Source organism: Humulus lupulus, chromosome 3 (assembly GCF_963169125.1).
Source record: "Humulus lupulus chromosome 3, drHumLupu1.1, whole genome shotgun sequence".
Classification (NCBI taxonomy): domain Eukaryota; kingdom Viridiplantae; phylum Streptophyta; class Magnoliopsida; order Rosales; family Cannabaceae; genus Humulus; species Humulus lupulus.
In genome coordinates this window covers 130,663,937-130,677,302 of record NC_084795.1, presented here as the reverse complement: position 1 = coordinate 130,677,302, position 13,366 = coordinate 130,663,937, and positions in this window count along the sequence as shown.

Below are 13,366 nucleotides of genomic sequence, written 5' to 3'. Positions count from 1 at the left end.
TAGTCCTTCCTCTTGGCAAAGGGAGGGGGTCTAAGGTGGATTAAGGGAGTTTAAGGAAAGAGCGTCATTGGCCCAGTAAACCAATATTCTGGCATCTGTTCTACTATAGCCCAGCCTGTTCCGGAGCAAGCATAAGTGAAATTTTATCCATTAGAAGATCCATCGGATAGCGATCGGTATCTAGAGTCCGCAGGCGTAGTTTCATAGTTTGTTGCGGATCACCTTCCACGTTAAGGCATACCTGATTTTGACTGTTCCAACTAGTTATAGTGGACCCAATGATTATGTATTGGACTATACCAACATATGCAAATGATTGGCATAATCACCAGCAGGGTAGAGACACGGGTTTCTGTTTAAGTTCCAAAGTCTACAGACCTAGAGCTAGGTGTTGATCGGGCGAAAGAATAAGTAGTTTCAGTAGCACACTGTGGTCCGGTCAATGTGCTGATAAAGAAGCGCAATTACATTGTTCGGGCAGGCGCGTGTTCTGACGAGAAGAGCTAAAGCTTCAACGGGGTTTTATTCAGTCAAAGGCATTAGTGAAGGGGAATAAGCTTAAGCTAGTGGCCTCTTCGATTTGACTTCTGATAGACCTCGGCTTTTTTCGAGCTTGGTAACCTCTAGTTTGATCAGGAAAACCAGTTATTCGACGAGGCAACAATTATTCAATTGGAACTAGAAGGCGTGGATCATTAAATGCACCTATTCGAACGAAGCCTTGCACCCCTCCCTCAATGATAGTAGATGGGTGGACTATTGGATACGGAACATAGAACTACCAGGTGAAGGAGAGAAACTTGGGATCGGCTCTCGTCTGCTATGATCTCCCCAGTCAAAATCTCATATTTGTAACTGAACGAGAGTTATTGTTGCAATTTCTAAATGAAATTTAATTTCAATGTTTCCCGCTCCTGAATGAGAAGTGGTTTTTTTTATTCCTATGGTCTTGGCCTGAGAAAAGTGATCTCTGAAACTAACTGAAAGCCTTTCGACTGAAAAGTTACCAATAGAATAGGCCTTAGAGTCACTCTTTCCAAATGGGCCGAGTAGCCCTTTATAAAAAGGAGCTCTCTAGTTGGGATTCACACACACAACCTTATCCTGTGAGTCTGCCTATGCTACGTGCCTGCCTTTGAGAGCCTTTCCGCTGGTTCCCTTCGTCGACGTCATCAAACTATGTAGCAATCCAGAAAAACTGGAAGCTTGAAATGACCGGTCAAAGGAATTGGTCAGTTTAGTTCAATTCTTCTCCTAGTTTTATAGCACACCCATGTAGAGGGATCTTTCCGACGCTAAGCACGTTGCATCTCCTATCCAAGTGAAGAATATCTTGTCCAAGTCCTTCCAGCTTGCATCCTTCTTCTACCATTGGGAATGGAACATATCTCAACTTGTAAGTGGTAGAAATGTTGGACTTGCAGGTTTTGGTTGATTAAAGAATACTCTTAGAAGCCTGTTATATTAGTCAAAGATGTGACTTTCACAGGTTCGCTTGCTCTTTTCCCTCAAATGGAAAGTTAGCTCATAGGGCAGTACTCTGCGGAAGATGCGTGAATTGGCCTGCTTTTTACCTTTCATCAGTATGCGCGAGTTGCAGGGCTTCAAGCTACTTTGACATATCGGGTGCAGGATGTGCTTCTATCCCCTTACTGAATTCTCTGTCATTTTCTGTAATATTAAGTGTTGTAATAAATGTTATAGTTGAAAGAAATTCCGCCTCCTCCTTTTCTCATCCCTTAGCTCTTTGATGAGCTATTCGAGAGTAATGAAATAGGCGTAGGCTTGATGATTCTTGAAAGTGAATATCGCTCACAATGGCTGCCCTGATAGTTGAATCCTTCAATGGAGAATTTCGTATGCTAGCTCCAATGAGTAGTAGAGGAAAGCTCAACCTTAGTGCATCCTACTTGTGTCATTTTTTAAGTTTGCTATGCATCCTTGCTCCATCTACCATTCCTGACAATCCATTTCTGGTATGCCCGCTGCTTCGTCCAAAATTACTGACAATCCATCCTGTCTTTATTGGGATCATGCCCCCTTAGACTGAAAATCCTATTTTTTTTTTTTTTTGTTTTAGGAATTTTTCCCTGGGCTTTCAATGCAACAATGCCTTGGATTTCAATCCGAGATCATCCCTTGGGGTTGGTTCATTCTCTTGGTTAGTTTATTCCATTTATTTCCCCTCTTTTGCTTGATGAAAGACATCCTGCAAAGGCCTTGTATATTAGTAAAAAAAGGGAATTTAATGGGTTTGATGGCTCTTTGTTTGACTGGTGTGCCTAAAAATGTGATTGATAAATGGGCTTTTGAAACTCGATTTGTCACAACAAGAGGTATTGTCTCCGCCTTTTCAAGTAGGATCATCTCTCAAGTGTTATGATCCTCCATTGCCGCTCCGTAGTGGCCTAAGGTAAGGCTAGTAGCATTTCATCCAATCTTTCATCTTATTGCTTGCTTTGAGCTATCTTCGGGAAAGTGTAAAAGTAGAACCTACTACACCTTTTTTTTTATCTTCTCTTTCTGTGTCTATTGATCTATTCTCTTCTGCCCACTCATATTCTCTTTATCGACTTCTAGGGGGATGGGACTACTTCTTTCCTTTCTGCTTTCTCTCGGCCATTAGTTGCTCAGATACATTCCTTTAGTTCGTCTTAAAGAATGGAATTAGGAATTCTATTTTCGTCTTATTGTAGGTCGGTCATCTGTTCCATTTTCAATTCCATCTCTTGTTTGGTTTCTGGTACCAGTTTCAGTTCCTTTGTTCAAATCAATATCGACTATGTAAGGCTTTCCTTCCCGGTTGTCCTGCTCAATCCGTTGTTCTTCTGTCTGAGGCAAAGGCGAATCCCAACTACTGTATACAGTCGAGCTGGCTTGGCTGGTACATCAAGCATATCGACATATTGCTTGTTCGGTGTGGTACACATATCTTTCAATGTCAATTAAGTAATAGAATTCATTCCCACTGTCTGAGGAAAACGTGAAGACTTGCCATTTTATGAGCTTGTAAGGCCCGTTGAAGTCCCCGAATAAAGAGGGATAAAGGGCTATAAGTAGGTCGTTTGCTATTGCTATAAGGGCTGCTCACCTTTATATGACTTGGCTTTGCTATCGCTTTGTTGGCCTAAAAAGTAGTATTCATACCATACAAGAATGCCTATTATCTATTGCTAGAAGCTTCACTAGAAGCAAGACGAGGATGCTCTGCTTCGTAGACAAGGCTCATTCCGTACTTGACTGACGAGCTCGTGTAGTACTCGCCCCTATCTCTAAAGGGTCTTATGCACTCGCTGTTTACTAAACGAGTGTTAGAGCGAGCGAGCAAAGTCTTAAATTTAGTGTCCCTCACCCTAGTCTTTCATCTACTTAAACTTCCCCGATTTGGGGGATTAATTGATTGGATACCTGAGAACGATAATCTTTCCTAGGAACAACTTCTACGATGATAGATAGAGGTCAGGTTTGTTTGGAATTTATGCCCCTTAACCTCCAAATAGTACGGGAGCCTTTTAGCTCCTACTGCTCCCACTCTTAGATATTCACGACACCTCCTCCACCATAGTGGAGAGCTGGGAGCTACTCCGAAAAGCGAGGCCTACATAAAAATTAGCTTTCACAAACCACAACACCACAAAAAATGAAAACTATGGTTTCCCACCTCTCTGTTTCTCCTTATGCCCCAAATATTTTGGCAAATTGCGGTAAAACCTATAATTGTTCAACAAAGTTCTTCGGTTCAAGACTCTCTACTACTTATTTTCTTTGCTGAAGTTCGTTTTGTATCTGATCTACCAAGTGGCGAATCCGAGTTCGAACCACTTCTATCTTTTCTTTGTCTTCTGGGGATTCGTTGAGATCAGGTACTTTCTTTTGAGAGGAAAAGACCTCCTCTCTAATGTGTTTAATAACGGAAGCGGAAGACGGGGATTCATTCAGAGGAAGTCCACCTCCACCTTGGGAAGAAGAGGCGGAAGATGGAAGATTGGTTCCTAGATCAGTACTCCCTTCACCCCCAAAATTCATATGCAGCAGCTCGTTCTCGCCTAGCGCTAGGTTTATAAGCGTTTCTATGCCTCTGTTATAGGGCCTCCATCGCCTGCCTAAAAAACCCTCCCCGCTCCCGGCGAATGTCAATTTTTTTACTTCGATGACTATACTCTTCATCATCACCCTATAAAAATACCAAATGACATTTAGATAACTACAAAGAAGAGAAAAAAAAAACTAAAATAGTTAGTGCTAAGTAAACCCCTACAAGTCCTTCGATTCTCGAATTTTAAAAACTTGCCATTAACACAGCCTACTTGGTTCTTTGGCTCCTTGCTCGCGGAGCAACATACTGGAAAAAAATCAAGAAGAACAATCCGCAACCCTATTTTACTTAAAAAGAGAAGCCATTCCACTCCGTGGCCCCTTTTCATAATATAAATAAGGTAAGCTTCATAGCTCCAACCTAGACAAGGGGAAAGCCAAAACTAGTTGAAGGAAGGTCGCGTTAGCACCTGACCATATTATTAGAGAAAGGGGAGTTTATTCTTATTATAATAAGAATAAGCTGGGAATCACAAGAATTGAGAAGTCCTCCGGGTGGGAAAGACAGGTTCGAAAATGGCCGGATTAGCAGGAGGAAGGTCTTGAAGAGCCTGAAACAAAGGTGTACATACATAAATAAGAAGGTTGGTTATGGCCTTTACTTGATAGGGCTCCTTCCCATCTATCTTGACCGGGATGAGGGGGGAGGCCCTTGCGGAAGCCCTGCCCGCCCTTACTCTATTTTGAGGGATCCCTCATATTATTTAGGATTCAAGGCTTCCCAGACTCATAACAGACAACCAGGAACAAAACAAGAAGAGGGTCAGTAGTCTCTGCCATTGCAGGTCCTTCTCCTTCCGCTGAGACGACCCTCTTTTTTTTTTTTTTTTGTTCACCGCGGCACGAAATCATGAAGAAGTTGGAATAACTGAAAAAGAGAGTGGCACCTAGCCGTTGAGAGCGTCTACTGTCTTTGTAGAGGAACAGTACGATCTTGGACTGGCCCCCTTGGCATGACCTAGAAATAAAAATAAGTCCGTGCTACTATAAGGCCTTTAAACTCCTCCCTCAGGACACTATTGCGTTGCCCATGGGGACGGGGTAGCCCTGACATCCATAGGCCCTTGGTTCAACCTCCTAATAAGAATTGAGGTCCTTGCGCGAGCGTCTCACCCCTAAGACTTGCTTGCTCTGTATGGAGTGCCCCATGGTTCCTCAAGTGCTAGCCGTAGAGAGGAATGCCTTCAACTAGGGAGCTATTGGCCACTAACCACTCGTTCGCCGGCCGCTTGGGCTTCGCGTTTCAAGTTTGTTATCTTAACCGTCTCCTCTGCTCCACCGGGAGCCTGGACCTATCTTCTATCTTATCCACTGCCTTGCTCCTTGGCTCCCTACAGCTCCAGCCACTCGTTGTAATAGCTTGCTTCTCGGGTGGTGCGACTGAGCCAGAGTGGGCTCAACACTCGGCCTGTGTTTCCGGGCGCATGCATAAAGGCATGATTAGTTCCACAAATCTCATTGCACTGACCATACTAAACTCCATCTCGTTGTACCAAAATAGAGATCTGATTTAAACGACCAGGTACTGCATCACATTTGACACCTAAAGAAGGTACAACCCAACTATGAAGTACATCAGCAGATGTTACTGTTGACCCTCGATTTGGTCAACTGACACGGAGTCAAATGCTTGATGTGAATGGATGTGTTGAAATAGATTTAATAGTAAAAACAGTAAAGGACACAACAGATTATTGTGATTCGGCCCCACGAAAATGGTAATGACCTACGTCCACTTAAGCTATTATTGATATTAGTTCTCAAAGGAGTGATCAAAGAACTAGGGTTCTCTGAGTTTCACAGATCAAAAGTCCTAAGATAATTGCCTTAATTCTCTTGTAAAGCGTAAACTTAAATCAGCCAAAAGTCCCTTACTTGAGTTATTTCTCTCTATTTATAGGCTCAAGGAGGGTTACACGAATCAGTTACAGATATTCTTTCTAAAATAATCGGATCATCATGGATCATGGGAGATAATCTCGGATATGATTACAATTGTACAAAATTATCTCTAAATATATGGAGTATACGACCAAGCTGGTCGTATAAAAGCTTCAAATGTTACGCCAGGGGAATCTCACTGGTCAATGGTCGAACAGATCTTCTGTCAGGTGTCAGCCACGTGTTAAAAATGTCTGCCACATCACCCGTGCCTGTTTTTTGGATAATATTTGCCCCCCAAGTTTATTTATTACTTCCAGCAATAAATAAACTTTAAGGAAAATGACTCTTCGATTACCCCAGAAAATCAATCAGAGTAGTTTGTGCATTCTTGGAAAAAGTGACCTACCCCTGTCTAATCACAGCTTTTCAGTTCCCAAGCAATCCATTGGAAGCTATCACTTTTCCCCATGCTTCGAAAAGAGGAAACTGATGATTACCTTTTTTTTCATGCCACAGAAAAAATATATATAGCCTCCCCAGAGTTTCCTTTTTCTTTTTACACAAGCTATTTCTCTATCAAGGAATCCTAAGTCAAAACCTCCATTTTCTCTGAAGATCACCTTTCGACGTTCCAAGAACCGCCAACCGTTCGCTCGCCTACGCTCAGAATTTCTTCCAGCCTTCATAATCTTTGCTTCGGTAAGTTTAACTTTTTTACTCTTTATTTTTCTTGTGCATGTTGCTGCGAGTTAGCTTTTAGGTTCTGGCATTGCCTGTGTTCTTGAGTAGAAATGCATGAAAATAGGGGATTTATCGAGTGATGCTAGATAGGATGGTGTATCTTTGCCATTTAAGAGTTGTGAATCAGTTTGATAGTCGAGATCTTAAATTTAGGACGTAAAATCGAATTTTTATGCTAGTTGAAAAACTGAGTTTTTCCCGCCCTTACAGGAGTTGAAAAAGCTTTTTAGAAAAACTTTTTACTTTCACTTTTTGATCTGTTTTTCAAACAGTTTGTGTGAAAAAATTAGTTTTTTGTTAGAATGCTGTTGTATAAAAGTTTGGCTTTTATACACGACCAGCGTTATTCTAACCATCTTTCTAGATTCTCCATCCTTACCTCCCCATTTTTCTGTCCGCAGATTTTAATGCCAGATTTGCGGGGAGGTGAGCGGCCTATCGAAGATGATCTTCTTACGCAACTGCTTGAAGGCGAAGAACAACCTGTTCAGCGCATTCACGAGATTCCATTCTCAAGACTCTCTTCTTCTAGACCTCAACCATTACCATCCAAAATGGCTCGTTCCAAGTCTGCTGGCCAAAAGAAACAAAATCCTGACCATACTTAAAATTCTCCAGCTCAGCCTGATTTGCAGGCTGGGGTTCCCTCGACCAGCGGTCGAGAAAACATTGTCCCAGACCCTCGCATTCAGGTTAGGGCTCACCCTCAACATTCAACCCTTCCTGATGTCGAGTGGTAGCTTTCTCCATTGAGCCAAGTAACCCCTAGGATGCTTGCCAATTATCTTAGGAAGTATCCTCTCACTGGGGTCAATCTCAAGATCCCAACTACGGACCAGAGGGCTAGCTTGCCTGGAGGCGCTTACAGCGCCTGGTCGAGGTATCATATAGAGGTGGGGGCTACCCTTCCTCTTCATCCCTTCTATCAGGGGGTGGCAAACTACTTCGGTGTTGCCCCCTTCGAAATTACTCCCAACGAATATAGAATGCTTTCTGCACTCTATATCCTTTATAGACTTAAAAAATGGCCAGAGCCTACTCCTCATGAAGTCAATTACCTTTTTGACCTTAAGTCTAACCCCCAACAGTCCGGGATGGAGTTTTTTCAATTTTGCCACCAGGAGACGAACCGCACATTCCAGAGTAACACCACCCATATCTCCAACGTGGGGAAATACAGTCAAGAGTATTTCCTCACGCCTGACATGACTGCAAATAACCTGGCCTTCGCCTGAGGAGGTAAATGCCCTTTTTCTACTGGTCGCTGTTTTTACTTAGCGATTCTCCTTGTACTTTTCTAAAATATCTTGTGCTTTTTAGGACCATGGTTACGCCCAGACCCAACACCAGACATGGTGTTGAGGTCCAACACTCTGGCCAGAATAACTGATGCTAAGAAGAGCGTCAAGTCTCTGGTCACCGAAGAGAACTTGAGGTTATCTGGCCTCCTGACCCCTCATCTGGATATGAGGGAACTCGCGGCAGCTAGTTCCACTGCCGAGGGGACTCCTGAGCAGCAACCTCCAGTGTCTCCTCCTCGACAGAGACCGACTGGGGTTACAATCAGGGAACCCACTAGCACTCCCTCTGCAGAAAGGCCTTCTGCCCCTCAAGGGAAGGGAAAACAAAAGGTAGTCGAGACTGTCGTAGACTTAGATGAGTATTCAGACGAAAACGGTATTGTTATTTCACTCTTAGATAACTTGCCAATTCCCTATCATTTATTTGACGGGTAAAACAATTTTACATATACTCCAAATCTAGGGCCAGACTTCTTCGTGCCAGAGAGCGAGTGTATGACTAGTATAGTCAATAGTGTAGCGACAAGTAGTAATAACTCGGGTATTGGTCTTTGTAATTTTCTTTAACTTTTTTCTAATGTGCCATAACTTGTCATCTACTTTTTGCTTACTATCTGCATATTTATCTATTTCTGCAGAAATGGCCTCCGCAAACGTTTTCGACTTGTACAACACTCAGGAGGAGGAAGAGGTTCCTCTGGTCCGAAGGAGGAAATCGGCCAGGAAACACAATGGCGACTCCAGCCAAGTGCCCCTAGCCAAAAAGAATCGAGCAGCCGATCCTCCAAAGGATGGGCCCTCTGGCCAACCGTCTGCCCAACCTTCCGCTCTTGGTGAGAAGGAGATCCCTCTTGCTGCCACAAATCCTTCGCCCGCGGCTCCGAATGAACAGGCCCAACAAGCCGAACTTCCTGGGGCCAAACTCTCGAGCCGCTCCCTACGATCAGCTAAGGATTGCCCCGCCCATATCCTTAAGCATGACTGTTGCGGGGAGGCAATGGCTGAGGCTGAAAACATGGGGGTCCACCAGATCCTCAACAGGGCCCTTAATGAAGTGGCCAGTGTAAGAACTCCTTTCCTTCTTTTGTGATTATAGTCTTGATTTTTCCTTCTTTTCAGTTTGCCTAACTCTTATTCTTTGTTTGCAGGCCATGCTGACAATGACTGCTGCTCGTGCCCGTGCGGGTGCAAGTATCGAGCAGTCCTGAGCGAAGCTTATTGAGGAGCTTCAAGCCGCGGAGCCTAGGCACACTGGGGAGCTGGAGGTGGTCACCCAGCAGAAGGATTCCTTGGTCGCGGAGCTGGCAAAAAAGCAAGCTTCTCTGGAAACTACCAGAAAGCAGAGAGATGACTATCAAGATGCTAGCCGGATCTCCTGGCGCGAAGTCAAAAAACTTAAGGAGGAGCATCTTGCTAAGGACATGACCATTGCTGTCCTTAAGAGCCACGTGGAGCAACTTAAGCTTACAAATGCCAAGGACCTGGAAAGGTACAAGAACGCGACAGTTCGGTGTTTCTATGATTTCTGGAAACACAATCAAAGTGCCAACTTCAACTACATTCTAGAGAACGCTAGGAAGGCTGAACTGGCTCGTTGCACTGCTAGGTTGGTTGCTGAAGAGAGAGCCAGGGTTCCTACTTCCCCAGACATTCCTGGAGTGGAGGGAGGAGAAGTTGCAGGAGGCGTGGTCGATCAGAATGCTCCATAGGATCCTCCTGCTCCTCAAGCTCCATAAAATTTTTCTTTTATATTTCTTTAATCACACGACCTACAGGTTGTGATGTAAAGACTGATTTTTCTTTAGTTTTGCTGCATGGGCAGCTTATTTTACTTTTACTTTTGAACAATTACATCCAAGCAGTACTGCTTGCGGTGTAAAAGAATTCCCTTTGATATTATAATATTTATGCTTATGATAACATCTGTTCTCATGACCGAACTTAGCGTAGTACTTTGGCTTGATTTAACAAAATATAAAATTTGAAAAATACTCTAAGTGTCGTAGCATGCTTTCACTTATTTTGTTCATGTGTTTACATACCTCTTGGTATGCTTTGCTATCGATGTACCTTATATGCCCCCTAAGTGACTGGGGAGCTTTAGGTCCTTGGTCACTTGCCTTGACCACGACCTGTGCGAACATTACTGCTCGGTATAAAATGCAAAATTTATAATACAGCAAAACAACACTCGTAATGAACAAATACTTGTAAAATTTTTTTTACAAAATTTGGCAAGAATGACTGGCTGCGCACAGTCCCTTATAATTCTCGTCTTAAAATGGACTAAACATGTCTTTACGAGTGATCTTTAAAAGATCTTACACTTATAAGAGATTAGTCATACAACATGACTAACCCTTTTTCAAAACTTGTAAAAAGTAAAAATTAATACAAGCCAGTCCTTTAAGAAGGACTGTTTACTGATAATACTTGAGTTGGTGTTCTCCATTCCAATAGCGCGGAATGAGATCTCCATTTAAGCGTGCAAGTTAGTATGTGCCTGGATGAAGGAATTCTTCAATCTGGTAAGGTCCTTCCCAGTTTGGTCCGAGTACTCCAGCAGCCGGGTCGCGGGTGTTTAAGAAAACTCTTCGAAGTACTAAGTCTCCGACATTAAACTTTGTTTCTTTTACTTTAGAGTTAAAATACCAAGCGACTTTTTGCTGGTACGCAGCTACTCGGAGTTGGGCTTTCTCTCGTTTCTCCTCAACCAAGTCTAGGGACTCCATCAACAGTTGGCTATTTTGGTCCTTGTCATATGTGATTCTTTGATGTGAGGGCGGATCTAACTCGACTGGCAACATGGCTTCATACCCGTATGCTAAGGAAAACGGGGTATGACCTGTTGCTGTTCGATGAGAAGTTCTATACGACTAGAGTACTTCAGGCAGCTGTTCTGGCCATGCTCCTTTAGCTTCCTCGAGCCTTTTCTTCAGGGTATCCTTTAGTGTCTTATTTACCGCTTCGACTTGCCCATTTGCTTGCGGATGCACAACTGAAGAAAAGCTCTTGATGATTGCATGCCTCTCGCAGAAGTCTGTGAATAGGTCACTGTCAAACTGGGTGCCGTTATCTGAGACGATCTTTCGAGGCAATCCATATCGACAAAAAATGTTCTTGATGACAAAGTCAAGCACTTTCTTTGTCGTTATGGTAGCGAGTGGCTCAGCTTCGGCCCATTTGGTGAAGTAGTTTACTGCTACAACTGCGTATTTTACTCCACCTTTTCCTGTTGGCAAGGACCCAATTAAATCGATACCCCATACTGCGAAGGGCCATGGACTTTGCATCTGCTTTAACTCATTAGGAGTTGCGCGTGGGATCTTGGAAAACCTCTGACACTTATCACACTTTCGCACAAACTCCATTGAGTCTTCGTTCATAGTCGGCCAGAAATAATCCTGCCTCAGAATCTTCTTCGATAAGCTTTGCCCCCCAGCATGATCTCCACAGAAGCCTTCATGTACCTCCTTCATTAGCTCTTTAGCCTTTTCTGGTGTAATACATCTGAGCAGTGGCATGGAGTATCCTCTTCTGTATAGAACACCATCGACCAGTATGTACCTAGCAGCCTGTCTCTAAAGAGTCCTGGCTTTGTTTCTATCTGCTAGTAGTACACCACTCGTGAGGTACTCCAAGTACGGTGCCATCCACGTATCTTCTAACCGTACCTCCGTACTGGCTTCATCTACTCGTATGCTCGGCTCGCGTAGCCGCTCCACTGGCACTATATTTAAAGTGTCAGCATCTTTCGCACTCGCAAGTTTGGCTAAGGCATCTGCGTTTGAATTATGATCTCGAGGTATTTGCTGGAGGGTATATTTCTCAAACTGTGCCAATAGATCTTTGGTTTTGTTTAGATAGGCCACCATTTTCAGACCTCGTGCTTGATACTCCCCCAAGACTTGATTCACTACCAGCTGTGAATCACTGTAAATATCCAGCACCTTTTTGCTCATGTCTTTGGCTAACCTTAACCCAGCGAGCAGGGCTTCATACTCGACTTCATTGTTTGAAGCGGTGAAATCGAACCTAATAGCGCAGTGAAATCGATACCCTTCTGGCGTTATCAATATCACTCCTTCTCCTGCGTGAGATTCGTTGGACGATCCGTCCGTGAATAACTTCCACGAAGGAGCTTCAACTTGGGGCTCAGGTGCACTAGGTTTTTCACACTGCTCGTTGTCTGGGAGTTCAGTAAATTCGGTGATGAAGTCAGCCAAAACTTGTCCTTTTACTGCTGCTTGCGGTGAATATGTTATATCGAACTGCCCGAGTTTGACTGCCCATTTCAACAAACGTCCAGCAGCCTCTAGTTTTTGTAGAACTTGCCGAAGGGGCTAGTCAGTTAAGACTGTGATGGGATGGGCTTGGAAGTAAGGACGTAACTTCCTTGAGGCCAAAATTAAGCAATAGGCTAATCTTTCGATGGGAGGATATCTAAATTCGGCCCCTCATTAACCTCTTGCTCACATAATAAACAGCCTTTTGTACACCTTCTTCTTCTCTTACTAGCACCGCACTAGCAGCATATTCGGTGATCGCTAGGTAAATGAACAAAGTTTCTCCATCTATAGGTTTTGATAAGACAAGAGGCTGTGCCATGTGGGCTTTTAGGGCTTGGAAAGCCTGTTCGCAGTCTCCAGTCCATTCGAACTTCTTGTTGCCTCTAAGTAGATTAAAGAATGGGACACATTTATCCATCGACTTTGAAATGAATCTACTGAGTGCGGCAATCCTTCCAGTCAAACTTTGCACATCTTTGATTTTTACCGGCGATTTCATGTCGATCAGGGCTTTGATCTTTTTAGGGTTGGCTTTGATTCCTCTTGAATTGACAATGAATCCCAAAAATTTCCCTGATCCTACTCCGAAGGAACACTTGAGAGGATTTAGCTTCATCTGATACTTATACAAAACATTGAAACACTCCAGCAAATCCTTCACATGTCCTTCTGCCTTTTTCGACTTTACCAGCATGTCGTCCACGTACACCTCCATGTTTACTCGGATCAACTCCTTAAACATGTGGTTAACTAATCGCTGGTAAGTCGCACCAGCGTTTTTCAGTCCGAAGGGCATTACTTTATAACCGTATAACCCTGTATCGGTCCAAAAGCTAGTGTGATCCTCGTCAGGGGGATGCATACTGATCTGATTGTATCGTGAGTATGCATCCATGAAAGAGAGGATCTCATGTCCTGCAGTTGCATCGACCAGCTGGTCGATCCTTAGGAGTGGGAAACAATCTTTTGGGCAGGCTTTATTAAGGTCTATGAAATCCACATAGGTTTGCCATTTTCCATTAGGCTTGGGAACCATTACTGGATTAGAGACCCATG